This window comes from Photinus pyralis, unplaced genomic scaffold (genome assembly GCF_008802855.1).
Source record: "Photinus pyralis isolate 1611_PpyrPB1 unplaced genomic scaffold, Ppyr1.3 Ppyr1.4_LG5, whole genome shotgun sequence".
Taxonomy (NCBI): Eukaryota; Metazoa; Arthropoda; class Insecta; order Coleoptera; family Lampyridae; genus Photinus; species Photinus pyralis.
Window position 1 is genome coordinate 222,470 of NW_022170596.1, and position 13,322 is coordinate 235,791.

Genomic DNA, 13,322 nt, shown 5'->3' on the forward strand with positions numbered 1-13,322 from the left:
ACGTGCTACTTCAATTTCAGTTTATGAGAAGAATTTCATTTCAATGCTTTTCTAAATAAGAAAGTTGGAACTGCGCATGCGCAAACCTAAATTTTGAAACTAATGTTAGATTTTTCTTTGTTCCAAGCGCCTAAGTATCAAATTTCATTCAAATACTTTTATAAGTAAAAAAGTTTGCAATTCGGTTTACAAATGGTCGAGATGCGAAAAGGGCACTGTGAATTTTGAATCGATTCGACTCAACTTTTGGCATTGCGTATTATTATGGCTAAATCTATGCCCATATTGAATTTCATGCAATTCAGTTCATAACTAATGGAAATGTAAAAGCGGTCGAACATTTCTAAACAAAGTTATCGTTCACACGGACAGATAGATGGACAGACAGACAAAGGAACAGACGGAGAGACCAACCGGCAGGCGACAGATAGCAATGCAAAATTATTAACGATCTCTAGGATCGTTAATAAACGGCAAAAGTGTAAAATTATGGAACATGTAAAAAACGGTTTTTTGTTTTTTTTACAGTAACTTTTTTTGTAAGCGGTACAGAAAAAATTCCTTCCTTGGTACAAGACTCGACACCATAACGAACCAAATAGCGAAAAAGTAGAACAATAGCTCTTAAGATAAAAAACTAGTAGCGTCGCAAAGTTAGCGGACGGACGGACGGACAAAGTGGCCACAATAGCGCATTTTTTTTTTATTTTTGTGGAAATGCGCTAAAAACCGAGAGAAGAGGATTACCACTTTTGCAGTTGAGACTCTTGGGCATTTCAGTGACACTGCCAAGCGATTAGGCAAATGCACATAAAGCTTTTAGGTGCCCCAAAAATCCAAACCTTCCTCAGTCATCGGATCAGCTTAGAAATTACACCTAAGCTGTCAGCATGAAGAGAACCACCCCTTCCATGGGTTCCCGTGAACAATTTTCTATTATAACATAAATCTTAATTTTATAATAATTCATTATTAAATAAACTTATAACAGTTCGTAAAGGTAAAAATTAAATGTTCTTATTGCACTTCACATATTATTTTTGAATAAACTGAACTAAATTGATTTAAAGAACGACACGGGCGGGATGATGAATGCGACCGAAAATTTCCAAAAGTAAAAAGGTTTTTATAAGAATAAATAATTCCCCGTGTTCCCTTAGAATTTGTGCACAATGAAATTAAAAAAGTTGACAGGTCAACCGATAGCGTTACTCAATGAAAGATAGCGGGGATGTATTTATTTACATCTTATAAATAGAAACTGGTAGCCTGCAACAAATTATCAGATTTACGTCACGTTACTTGTTATAAAAGAATCGAATCCCGAACACTAAATATCAGTTATTCGCAATCGTTTAAGGAGCGATCAGAATTGAGCAATCAACATGAAGGTAAGACAATAACACCCAATTGTTCTAAACCTTTTATAATTAACATATAACTTTGTTTTAACAGAATATTGTTGTAATTTCGGCTTTCGTGATGATGATGGTCCTTGTCGCCCATCTTGGTACCGTGGAAGCGGGAGGGTTTAGTTTGGGCTGTACCATATCCTGCGGAATATGGAACGCTTGCCGTGGAAAGTCCGCTTTTTCTGGAAGCCTCACCCAATGTGGACCAGAACCTTCAGGCTGTCGCTGTACTTCTTTTTATTGGGAATAACCCAAAATCAGTATTTTGCAGAAAATATTTATTTCTAATTTAAGATTATGTATTTTTTTAATAAAAATTGTTTGATTTAAGTTTTGTTTATATACCTATCGTCAATTCGCAATCATTAGGTAGACATAGAACTTTCTTTGAATAGACACAAATGTGGCCTTCATTAATGTGATCAATGTCTTCACGATGTTCTTTAGTCCCTTTTTAGCGCATTTCCACAAAAATAAAAAAAAAATGCGCTATTGTGGCCACTTTGTCCGTCCGTCCGTCCCGTCCCGTCCGCTGTCCGTCTCCGTCCGTCCGTCGTCCGCTCTTTTGCGACGCTACTAGTTCTTTATCTTAAGAGCTATTGTTCTACTTTTTTCGCTATTTGGTTCGTTATGGTGTCGAGTCTTGTACCAAGGAAGGAATTTTTTCTGTACCGCTTACAAAAAAAGTTATTGTAAAAAAAACAAAAAACCGTTTTTTACATGTTCCATAATTTTACACTTTTGCCGTTTATTAACGATCCTAGAGATCGTTTATAATTTTGCATTGCTATCTGTCGCCTGCCGGTTGGTCTCTCCGTTTGTTCCTTTGTCTGTCTGTCCATCTATCTGTCCGTGTGAACGATAACTTTGTTTAGAAATGTTCGATCGCTTTTACATCTCCGTTAGTTATGAACTGAATTGCATGAAATTCAATATTGACATAGCTTTAGCCATATAATACGCAATGCCAAAAGTTGAATCGAATCGATTCAAAATTCACAGTGCCCTTTTCGCATCTCGACCATTTATAAACTGAATTGCAAACTTTTTTACTTATAAAAGTATTTGAATGAAATTTGATACATAGGCACTTGGAATAAAGGAAAATCAAACGCCAATTTCAAAATTTGGTTTTGCGCATGCGCAGTGCCAACTTTTTATTTATGGAAGAATTTAAACGAAATTTGATACATAGGCACTTCGAATAAAGGAAAATCAAACGCCAATTTCAAAATTTGGTTTTGCGCATGCGCAGTGCCAACTTTTTTATTTATGGAAGAATTTAAACGAAATTTGATACATAGGCACTTGGGATAAAGGAAAATCAAACGCCAATTTCAAAATTTGGTTTTGCGCATGCGCAGTGCCAACTTTTTTATTTATGGAAGAATTTAAACGAAATTTGATACATAGGCACTTGGGATAAAGGAAAATCAAACGCCAATTTCAAAATTTGGTTTTGCGCATGCGCAGTGCCAACTTTTTTATTTATGGAAGAATTTAAACGAAATTTGATACATAGGCACTTGGATAAAGGAAAATCAAACGCCAATTTCAAAATTTGGTTTTGCGCATGCGCAGTGCCAACTTTTTTATTTATGGAAGAATTTAAACGAAATTTGATACATAGGCACTTGGGATAAAGGAAAATCAAACGCCAATTTCAAAATTTGGTTTTGCGCATGCGCAGTGCCAACTTTTTTATTTATGGAAGAATTTAAATGAAATGTGATACATAGGCACTTGGAATAAAGGAAAATCTAGCGCCAGTTTCAAAATTTTATTTTGCGCATGCGCCGTGCCAACCTTTTTTATCTATGGAACTATTTAAGTGAAATTTGATACTTAGGCGCTTGGAACAAAGGAAAATCTAACATTAGTTTTAAAATTTAGGTTTGCGCATGCGCAGTTCCAACTTTCTTATTTAGAAAAGCATTGAAATGAAATTCTTCTCATAAACTGAAATTGAAGTAGCACGTCAACAATGGATTGCCCATGTGCAACGCTATCTTTCATATTTGTGGCCGGATTTTTACGATTTTAACAGAAGTTGCACTTACAAATGGGAAATGAATGCAAGTGGAAATGCGCTTTATGTAAATCGTTTACGATTACTTTTTAACTTGTTCAAGTATTGACGGGTAGTTGTGGTAGTAATGATACTTTATATGATATACGACATGAGTCTGAAAGAATGTATACTGATTTTGTTCTTGAGTTTTGAGAAGAGGTTTGTGGTGGAATTCTAGGTGGTAATTTCACAGTTTACGGGTTCTTTAAATTTGTTGGGTGAGTGCAATTTACGTTGGTACTTTTTAGGTATTTCTTAGGGTATAGCACCTCCTCGTTCGATCTCTAACAAGTTACGCTGGTGTTAAGCATAGTATTAAAGCATTAAAGTCGTTATTTTGGTATAATGAATGCAGATTCTTCGTGTGCAACTGCGGCTCTGCGATTTTATTTATTCTTGTCTTGAACTCTATGATGACATTTTTGTTTTGATGTAAGGGATGACTGAAATGATAATTCACATATAGAATTCAGGCCAGATTAATGATCTGTCATAAATCAGATTTCCGTTCTATAGTAGCTTTTTGTGGATTCGCAATCCTTTGATACAATCCAAACGTTCTAGACCATAGCAGATAATCCAAGCAAAGGTAGGCACCTAGAACGCTTTCTTTTATTCATCATTTGTGTTTTACTACTACAAAACACCCCTTCCTAGTATTCTTCTGAAAATCGCCCATATTTCCGTGTCCCAGGAACTTCTTTCCACAAAATTTCATCATCTAAGTGTTTATTATAATTGACCTGCCACTTTTATTTAATAATTTCCATGCTTAATTGCATTACCGCCAAATTCCTTAGCCAACCCAGATACACGTAAAGCGTATATCTGGGGTACCAATATCTACAGTGCCCTGTGGTATGGTTGAACCCTCCTGTTTCGACATTACCAAGGTAGATCGTAAGAACCATCACCATGGGTGTCTATTCACAAAAAAAATCTGGATCGTTCTTTAAGCGAGTGAAAGAATTCGAACTAATAACGTTGTCTAAATAATTTTTTCGGTTTTGAGCTTTGAATATAAAATATATTCAAAGGTTTTGAGGTTGTACGCTTCGCGTGAATAATGATTCTCAATACAATTATAAAATGACAAAAAATAAGTCCCCATTATCTCTTACTATAATTGGATTAAAATGAATCAATCGTATTTTATCTTATATGGGTTTTTGTTATTTATGTATAGCAAAGATAAAGAGGGGATATACTTTTTTCAATGAACTCTAAAAACTTTTTTACACCATTCAATCACACCGACGAGATAGTAACAACGTCACACAGATTGATATAAAAGGATAAAATCACAGACACTGAATATCAGTTTACTGTTTACCCACGAGATCTACACATCTGTTAAGTACCTACATCAATCCTCTACACCAAATATGAAGGTAAGATAACCAGTTACTTACTAATAACATCGCATAATTATTGTTTATTTCGTAGAACATTTTTATGATGTCTGCATTGGTGATGGCCATGGTCCTCATCGCCCACTTTAACAACGTAGAGGCAGGAGGATTCAGTTTGGGTTGTACCATATCTTGTGGAATCTGGAACGCATGCCGTGGAAAGTCCGCTCTTTCCGGTAGTCTTACACAATGTGGACCTGAGCCCTCAGGTTGCCGCTGTACATCATTCGCTTGGGAATAGCTAAAGAATTACTAGAGTTTTACATTTATTGTTAGTTTAGTAAATTATTTTTGTAAAATAAAAAATATCTTTTAAATTATCTATTCTAGTACCTACTTCTCGGTCAGCAGTAACAAACAAAAAGAAATTATTCCTTCAAGAACGCTTCCGGCAGCAAAGGCGATATACATGTGTGCACGATGTTTAAATTATTTGCTATCCAAATGTTACAAATGTTTTGACACTAGGTATACACTTAAAAAATACATGTACCACAGACCCGGCTTCTAACCGGAAACTCTCATACATACGAATTTTTAGTGAAAGTGTCATATGTCAGACATGTTCTTTCGTATACATTACATTAGGTGTAGACGAAAATCAAAACAATATACATACGTAAAGACAGGCTACATTTTGCAGCACCTCACAGATTAAGTAAAAAAAATTCACAGATTTCGCAATCCATGCAACCATCGGAGACATTGCAAATAATAATCGTATCCAGGAGTGGATGGGGAACCATAAATCGGTCCGTGAAATATACCTACTCAACGCGCCCTAACTGTTGATAATTATTTTACAACAACATAAATGCTTCTAGATTATTGTTACACAATCTGTTCCTTAATCGATTTTTTATACATTTCAGAATTGCGAAAGAATAAGTTAACAGGTAGGTACTGATGATGGGCATAAGTGAGTGCCGTATATTAGAACGTAAATTTAAGTACGTAATTTATTTATTCACAATTAATTATTTAATCAATTAATTAATTTATGTCTTAAAATGGATTAATTTATAACAGTAATTATAACCGCGAACTATTCATTACTTTGGCGTTGAAATTGGAACTGACCGATACGCATTCAATTTGCTTATGTAGCAAACGCCGCTCTTTCTCGAAGGCTCCCGAGTATTCTAGAATGTTCTTGAACAAACACGTCGTATTTCCCGGAAAGATTGCGTCACATCTGTCTTCACTCTTTATCGCCGATTCATCTTCTTTCATGGCGCCTGGGGATTTCTAGAATATTCGCTACAATGTTTCTTGATATAAATTCTACTGGTAGTCGCATCTAGAACAGTTATGACAACTATCACAATCGGGCATTTTTAGAGAAATCATCTACATTTTGTTTTTTTATCTGTATCGTTCGAAAGCAATGTGGTCGACAATTTTTATACATTTTTTTTCAACAAAATCCGACAGGATCTTAAAATTTCTTCTCGTAATCGAACAGGTGTTGCAAGATCATCCAGTAGATGATTGGGTAATACTTCATTTTTAATATCAGGGTTAAAAAGGAAAGATCCATACATAAATCTGTATTCTTTGTGAAAGTCTACCTTTAATAGATTCAATGGCTTGATTTTAAGAGTCTGAACATAGCAAGATCAATTATCTTCCAATTTATTATTTATTAATATCTTTATTAGTTATTTCATCTTTAGCGCATCTTTGCAAATTTATGTGTAAAAGGTAGCTTTTAATCTCACTTGAGCCACCTGGCTCGCTGGCTGGCAACAAATGCGGGTCTGTCGAAAAACGCTTGGAGGAAGACGAGGAATGTACATACATGTACCTACCGGCGGCGTAGTGTAATTAACAACTTAATGGACGGGGCTACATGATATGCGGTCGGCGACATTTGGGCGCCATTCCCGAGCCTGTTGTACTAACGTGGTGATTTTTCCTATCTTCTCCTACAGTTTTGGTCCGATTGCTTTGCAAGGCCCCTGCCTTCGAGGGATAGTCGACTTTGGGCACCCAAAAGTTTCTTAAGAGCTCGAATCGCGGTCTCTCTTTCTCTCATGTCGCCAATAGAAGCTGTAACTATAAGAAGTGCCCCTAAAATTGAATACTATTTTGTGGGGGATTTTTCGTAAAATCCACCAAAATGTGAATTGCGGGTGAAGGGGACGTCGGAGATGGGTACCGACAAAGGGAATGTGGTTGCCTTCAACAAGATCTTATTGATCGACACGAGGACTTTGATAACTTTTAATTCGCAGGGATCTTCCTACGAATACCCTGGTGTTACTGAATATTATAACGATCTCGACAACATTTAGAAAACACGTGACGCTGTCCTTCTTCGTCCCGAATCATGAACTTGGTTAAACGCACTCCCGCTTGCTGAACTAGGAACTATATTAGACATCAAGTCTACCTTCCGGATAGTGGTCTCCTTGATGGGATGGGAAATGCCTTTTCTAAACCCCACGGCTAACTGCGGACTTGAAGTAGATTCTTCGGGTATTCCTGACCTATCTTGGTCGAAAAATGCAGGATGACATCGCCGACACCTAGCCATTTGCTAATTTACCAAAAACTATGGCATTAAAAAACAACGAAAAATATAGCAGGAGAACATTTGCAAGTTCGATTCTGGAAAAATTACGTTTACCCAAAATCGTCATGCAACCAGGGAGAGTTTAGATTTCATGACATAAGCAAACCAGATTGCTTTTTCTGCCGCCTGTCACTTTACCGGCCGCACCTGTCACTTTTCCGTCCCCACCTGTCACATTGCTAAATTTCTGTAATTATTTATTTTATATATTTATTTATTATCTCTCTCTTCTTCTGGGCCCTCAACAGGCTTGTGCCCTACTACAGCATAATGCTATTTAGATGTGCCTCTGCAGAAGGTCTTAAGTTGTTCTATACTACTCCGGTATTTACCTTACGAATTAGGGAAACTGCAGGAAAACCTAATTCGGAGTAGCTGGCAGAATGCTCGAAACTGGTCTAAGGTAATTCCCATCTCTGCCACAGATGAAAAATTCACCTCAACCCAGGTTCGAACACCCGACCTCCGGATTTATAGTCCAACGCTCTACCACTGAACCATAAAGCCGGATAAATAAGTGACTCCTGTCATCACTGACAGATTGACATTAATCAAATGTTCTGTAAGTATGAAAATATTATAATATTAAAATACGATTTCGGGTAAAATTGAATACAAAACTCGTCAGTAAAATGACATTACTTTACTCGGAAATTTAATATTTCCTCAGTAATGTGTCATTTTCCTGACTTTTATGTAAATAACTATTAAATTTGGGCAGTAATTACAAATTACTTACCGGCCGATAAAAAATTTTTTCATGCGTTTATACTACAGCAGTTCACGTGCAAATGGTTTAACTTCTGCAATGAAGTTCTCGAATTTTTGTCATGTAAGGAACAAAATCTACACGAAATCGTTATCTTAGTTGCTCACTAATCGCTCGTTAAATAAATAATAAGTTGCAAAAGAATAATGGCTTAAGTTAGTGGTTTTTCGTGACGAACGTAACAGGAATTGACCTCTAACGTTTTAAATATAAAAGCGCCCTCGAACAAAAAAACTTGTCATAGTGTGTCAATGTACTGGAGTGAAAGAATAAGCAATGAAGGTTTAAAATGTAAATCAAAGTGATAAACATCCCTTAATCCTTTATGTTTTACAGAATTTTGTAATGGTTGCCGTATTGGCGATGGTGGTGCTTTGCATTGTTCATCTTGAAAAGGTGGAAGCAGGCGGAGCATTTAGTTTAGGCTGCACTATGTCTTGTGGAGTATGGCACGCGTGTCGAGTACAATCAGTGTCCTCAGGAAATTTGGAAAATTGCGGAAAAGAGCCCTCAGGTTGTAACTGCAACTCATTCTATTTCGACAACTAAAGTATGAAAGATTAATAAAGTTTGCACATCCAGCTTAATTTGTTTACCTATGCTTTTGCAATATTTTTGTTTCTATACAGAATCGCCTGTTTGAATAGTTCGAGGGTAGCAGCAGGGAACATAGAAAAACACAAAAACACCTAAGTATTGCTTTGAACCAATAGAATATCGATTCAGTGCGACAAAAAGAAGAGAAGAAACACAAAAGAATTATGTAAATTGTGGAAGTAACTAGTTCTCTATTTTGGGGTCTGTAGGGTTCAAAATCTCCAAAAAACGCAATATTGGCATATAGAACATTTATCGCGATTACAATACTTTCCTTTATACCCACTTTGTAATATAGTCCTTGGGTTTCTCCGGTAGTCCTAGTGAAGGAGAAATACAGCTCCATCAGATCTTGTGTAGATTATCGTCAGATCAACAACGTGACTAAGAAGGACAGCTATCCGTTACAGTGAATTGACGACACATTAGATACTGTTGTTGGATCAAAAATATTCACAACGTTAGATTCACAAAGTGGTTCTTAGGATGTGGAGTTAGCTCCAGAAGATAAGGGAAGACGGCCTATAGCCTTGGATCAGTATTATGGCAATTCACCGTCATGCCATTAGGATTGTGCAATGCGCAAGTCACTTTTAAGCGACAAACCGAATCGGTTCTTAAGGGATTATCCTGGAAGACTTGCTTGGGATGAGGCCCAAAATGTGCAATCTCTTCCGACGCCGCGTGTTATATTTGGAGCAAATTGTATCTTGCGAAGGAGTATATGTTGACTCGGTAAAGACAGTAGCGATCCAAGATTGGTCTGAATAAACACCAACTGAGAAGCTTCCTGGGTTTATGTACGTTACAGAAGACGTTTTATATGGGGATTTGCAAACATCGCGGAGCAGTTTCAAGTGGAACAACAATACTTTAGAGTTATAGGCAATAGTCAAGTCTGTGCAGAAATTCTTGCTAAGGACCGATCATACCGTTTTGAAATGGCTACTGATTCAAGAATCCCGCAGGTCAGGTAGCAAAATGGATTGAACGTCTGCAAAAGTCTGACTTTGACATCGACAGGATGGAAATGTTGATGCTCTTTCAAAATGACCGTGTGCAGAAAATTGTGGACATTGTCGACGAGCCAAGGAGAGACGAGTTGGTCCAAACAACTCAGGTGGCAGATGAAAAACGCGAACCCGCGGAACTAGCTAAAGACCAACCAGAAGAGCCTGACTTAAAATTGTTCGCGGAATGTAAAGCAGCCGGGGAATAACCTTTATGGGACCAGGTGGCATGTAGAAACCATCTCTCAAATCTTATTGGGCGCAATGGGGTTCTATTATTAGGGACAATGATGGCCTTCTCAAGCAAAATCTACAAAGCGAAGATGGTCGCGAGGAAATAAAACAGCTCTTGGTTCCTAGATAGAAAGTTTAACAGAACTCTGGAAAAAGTGTGAGTAAGAGTTTACTAGGCCAATCTGAAAGATGATGTAGCAGAATGGTGTCGCAAGTGTGTTGTTGGCGCTGTTTGGTCCGCAGAGGCGCCCTAAAGCACCCATGTAATAATACAATGTTGGAAGTCCCTTCGAAAGAGTTGTAATAGCCACAGCGGGACCATTTTCAAAAACTGATGGAGGAAACAAGTACATTATGGTTGTGATGGACTGCTTCAGCGAATGGGTGGAGGTCTACGCTTTGCCAAACCAAGAAGCGGTCACCGCAAACGATTTTGTGAGATAATGGATTTGAGGATTTGGAGCTCCTCATGAAATTCATTCGGACCAAGGTAGGAATTTCGAGTCTCTGTTATTCCAGAAGGTCTTCAAGGCTATGGGTATCCGAAAAAAAACAGGACAACTCCATTACATCAACAATCCGATGGATTGGCGGAGAGAATGATCAGAACAATTAATAGACATCTTTCCCAAGTTATCGCTGACCCTGTCTCTGACCGTCAACAAGACTGGAATCAACATCTACAATTATTCCTTACAGCTTATCGTTCTTGGGTGCCCGAAACTACCGGACAGACTCCTTCAAATATTATATTGTAAGAGAAATAAGGTTTCCAGGTGACCTGATGCAAGTCTGGATTACGTGTCCCCGATTATCCCCGAGTATGTCAGCAACCTCCATTGGAAGATGAATGAAGTTCACGATATGGTACGTAATAACATCGAAACAACCAGTGACTGTATGAAAGAAGAGTATGACGTCCGAGCTAATGCAGGTGGAGCTGGAGATTATGTCTGGTTTTTTAATCCCAAAAGAAGACGTGGGGAGGTATTTTCCAAAGTCACAAAAGTCGTGGGAGGGCCTCTGCGAAGTTATAAAGTGATGTAGTTTACTAGATCCCGAAACCGCCTCGAGTCAAACCAAAGTAGTTCATTTTAAAAGATTGACGTCGTAGATAGGTGTAGTAAGGAAGGGCAAGTAAACAAAATGGAAAGACTACGTATGGGACCGGGCACAAAGCTCGTTTTGGCGTAAAAGAAAGTCTCATCTAACTAAAGATGAGCAAAGGAACTACCACGGTTTTTAAAAAGAGATATGAAAGAGTAGAAGGGTTACGTCGGCAAAATCCTAGAGTTGGAAATGTACTTAGTGTCATAAAAAGGGATCGGTCAATATTTCACTTTGTAACCAAAGAACAATCACATGAGAAGCCAATGTACGAATCAATTTGGTTTGTTCTACAATCACTTAGGAATCAACTTGTAGCTGGGAGGATCCATAAAATTGCGTTGCCTAAGATCGGCTGGATGTTGGAGAATATTAACCCCTGAGGTCTTGTTTCAATCAAGATTGTGTTATTGTATGGAAATCCCGTTTAAAAGGTTGTGGGGGTTGCAACCCCTAGTACAGAGTTATAGTTGCAAAAATTATTTTTGCATAGAAATATACCGTTTTTGAATTCTTTTCAAAACATTTATTTCACAGAATGGAGGGTACAAATTTTCGTTAAAACGTCTGGTATGATATAGTAATTTTTAGAAGTTTGAATACTGAAGGAGTAGATTTCCATGTGGTCTGTGCCCTATCATGTGGAATATGGAATGCTTGCTGTGGAAAGTAGACATTTTTAGAAAGTCGTGGACAATGCGGATCGGAACCCTTGGGCTGTAGCTGTACCTTCTTCCACGCGGATTATGACAGATTATGATTATGATTATAATATTATGGATGATGATTATAATATGATTAGGGATTATGGAATGATAGTATCAAATATTATCGTTCATATTCAGGGTGTCTCAAATAAAATTTGTACTGCTTACTAAATCTATTTTCCGGAAAATATTATGGCCACTGTTCCCTCTACAAGATGCCAGTTTTAAATTTTAAATCCGACGTTTCGTCTCCATTTAAGCATCATGAACTGTCTTATGGAAGTCATTTTTACTTTTTGTGTCATTTGATATTTATTTCGAAATACCTTTTTTAATAACTTGGGTAAAAAATAAAAGTGATTTGCAAAATGTTGTATTTTTCCTGATATCTCCGAAAGTAATCGAAATTTTTTGTTTCAAAACTGCATTTTGTTAAACATCAAAATACGCAACTTTGCCAAATTTAAACTACCAACCTATCTCTTACAGTTTCCGAGATTTTCATGGTGGCCCTAGAATTTGAATGAGCTTGTATAGTTACTAGTCATTTTTAGCGGATTTTTGAAAAAAAATACGCTATTATATTCGGTATGGCTGGCTGGCTGTGCGGCTGAGATCTCAGTAATCACAGTAGGTAGAGACTTCAAATTTTCACTAAAAGCTTTCTGTTATAGTGTAGATGTGTAGGCTCTAGTCTATTATAAGTTAGATTACTTGCGAGATCGATAATTTTAAGCTTTGCTAAAAATAATGATCTGAATTACCAAAAATGCGCTTACATCATGCATATATGCTGATTGACTTGTTTGGTTGTAACTCAATAATTTGCTTAACACCTCACATAACTGTTATGGTACCCCATCGTAAGAAAAGTCAAACATGAGAACTAAGTAGACAATGTAGCTATACTAGCTTGGTTTATCGGCTTGTTGTCAATGCTGAAGAGATTTTATTGGATTAAATTTGTAGTGCCAGTGATATTACTTAATGCATAGATCACTTGTTTACAACTACCGAACCACATATATAAATTTGTACTTACAACTGTAAGGGATGCAACTGGTTGGTGGAATACCTACACGATGATCCTACACGTAAGGGAATTGCTATAAAATCGGCAATTCTCTTGCCCGTTTAGCTACTAATAACGAGGTATTGACGATTAAGCTACATGCAAAGCAGATATGTTAGATCCTTCTATGTAATTCGGACGAACGCGTCAATACCCGATAATGAGAGGTGGAGTAGATTAAATGGCAACGTGCACTAAATAATCCTCACACAAAAAATTACGTTTTCCCTTAAAATAGTGGAATAAATTGGTGAAGGGGGAAATAAACGAAAACCATTTAATAACACGCAAACCCAATAAAAAAGAACAAAAGTTTGAAACAAAAGCTAATCAGGAGTCTTTTGTGCGAGTCG

The 13,322-nt window shown here is 37.2% G+C and overlaps 3 long non-coding RNA genes across 3 annotated transcripts; all 3 read left to right on the top strand.

Annotated features, from left to right (window-relative positions):
* The first annotated feature begins 1,253 nt into the window (after window positions 1–1,253).
* Window positions 1,254–1,742, top strand: LOC116171238. Its single transcript, XR_004145411.1, has 2 exons — window positions 1,254–1,391; window positions 1,456–1,742. It is a non-coding gene; the product is annotated as an uncharacterized LOC116171238 (long non-coding RNA).
* Window positions 1,743–4,736: 2,994 nt separating this feature from the next.
* LOC116171234 lies at window positions 4,737–5,215 on the top strand. The gene is made up of 2 exons (XR_004145406.1): window positions 4,737–4,874; window positions 4,930–5,215. It is a non-coding gene; the product is annotated as an uncharacterized LOC116171234 (long non-coding RNA).
* Window positions 5,216–8,384: 3,169 nt separating this feature from the next.
* LOC116171230 lies at window positions 8,385–8,829 on the top strand. Its single transcript, XR_004145403.1, has 2 exons — window positions 8,385–8,524; window positions 8,579–8,829. It is a non-coding gene; the product is annotated as an uncharacterized LOC116171230 (long non-coding RNA).
* Window positions 8,830–13,322: the final 4,493 nt, after the last annotated feature.